We start from the raw sequence: 2,004 nt of genomic DNA, 5'->3' as shown, positions 1-2,004 counted from the left end.
CAGCGGAGGTCCAGAATACAATACAGAGCTGGTGTGGTGATCTGTTCGCTGACAAGACAGACTTAAGACTGCACAGTCTCGAGGACTCACAAGCAACTCTCAAGTCTCTGGGAATTCACATGCCAGCACCCCAGAGAAAGCCCTTCAAGCCCCAGCCCACTTCCTGCTTCTATCCAGGCGCCTAAGTATGGTTGTGGCTCCCACCCTCAGTGCTCCTGGCCTGGCTGAAAGCCAGCAGTGCTTTCAAAGTTCCTCCTTGCTGTCCCTCCCGAGAGCTGCTTAATAGCTGTGAGGGTGGGTGTTCAGCCCCTGGGGGAACCAGGAGGCGGGGGGCACAGTGGAGGGCTGGGGGTACAGTGGGGGCAGACAGGAGGTGGGGGGCACAGTGGGGGTGGGCTGGGGGTACAGTGGGGGCAGACAGGAGGCGGGGGGCACAGTGGGGGGAACTAAGGAGGGGCGGACAGTAGGCAGAGGGCACAGTGGGGGCGGACAGGAGGCAGGGGGCACAGTGGGGGGAGGCTGGGGACAGTGGAGGGCTGGGGGTATAGTGGGGGCGGTCAGGAGGCAGGGGCACAGTGGGGCGGGCTGGGGGCACAGTGGGGGCGGACAGGAGGCAGGGGGCACAGTGGGGGGAACTAAGGAGGGGCGGACAGGAGGCAGGGGCACAGTGGGGGCAGGCTGGGGGTACAGTGGGGGCAGACAGGAGGCGGGGGCACAGTGGGGGCAGGCTGGGGACGGGGGAGCGGACAGGAGGCGGGGGCACAGTGGGGGAGGCTGCGTGCACAGTGGAGGGCTTGGGTACAGTGGGGGCGGGCTGGGGACAGTGGGGGCGGACAGGAGGCGGGGGGCACAGTGGGGGCGGGCTGGGGGTACAGTGGGGGCGGACAGGAGGCGGGGGCACAGTGGGGGCGGGCTGGGGGTACAGTGGGGGCGGACAGGAGCTCAACATAATTTGCATGACATCACAGACGGAGTTGCACAGAACTGGCACCAGCAGGGTCTGGATAGAGGGTTGGGGCACAGGCAGTTGTGTGGGGGTGGGCTAGGAATGCAGTGGGAGGGCTGGAGGCAAAGGGGGAGCTGAGTGAGGGCTGGGGCTGCAGTGGGGGCAGACAGGAGGCTGGGTATAGGGAGGGAGGGAGGCTGGGGGCACAGTGGAGGGCTGGAGCACAGTGGGGGCGGACACGAGGCTGGGGGGTACAGTGGGGGCAGGCAGGAGGCTGGAGATAGGGGAGGGAGGCTGGGGGCACAGTGTGGGGTTGGGGACACAGTGCGGGGAACTAAGGAGTGGCAGACAGGAGGCTGGGGGCAAAGTGGGGGGAACTAAGGAGGGGCGGACAGGAGACAGGGGTCACAGTGGAGGGAGGCTGGGGCACAGTGGAGGACTGGGGGTACAGTGGGGCAGACAGGAGGCGGGGGGCACAGTAGGGCGGGCTGGGGACAGTGGGGGCGGACAGGAGGCAGGGGGCACAGTGGGGGGCTGGGGGCACAGTGGGGGGAACTAAGGAGGGGCAGACAGGAGGCGGGGGGCACTGTGGGGGCGGGCTGGGGGACAGTGGGGGCAGACAGGAGGCAGGGGCACAGTGGAGGGCTGGGGGACAGGGGGACGGACAGGAGGCGGGGGGCACAGTGGGGGCGGGCTGGGGGACGGGGGAGCGGACAGGAGGCGGGGGGCACAGTGGAGGGCTGGGGGTACAGTGGGGGCGGACGGGAGGCGGGGGCACAGTGGGGGCGGGCTGGGGGACGGGAGGGGGGGCACAGTGGGGGGCTAGGGCTGAGGGGGAGCACGGCCGCCTGCTGCAGGCTCCCCGGAGCTGAGGCTGGGGTCCGGGGAGGAGAAGCCGCGACCCCTGCGGGATTGCGGGGGCGCACGGGAGCCCCCCCGTTACACACGCTGCACACTCCAGCCCCTCCCCCTACAGGTGCACACTCACCTGCCCCGCCCCCTCCACGTTTGCACGATTCCCCCCGCCCCGGGCGTCAGGAGCCGCAGCCAGTCAGCGA

The sequence above is a fragment of the Lepidochelys kempii genome, chromosome 27 (assembly GCF_965140265.1).
Source record: "Lepidochelys kempii isolate rLepKem1 chromosome 27, rLepKem1.hap2, whole genome shotgun sequence".
Lineage (NCBI taxonomy): Eukaryota > Metazoa > Chordata > Testudines > Cheloniidae > Lepidochelys > Lepidochelys kempii.
This window is presented reverse-complemented; position numbering follows the sequence as displayed.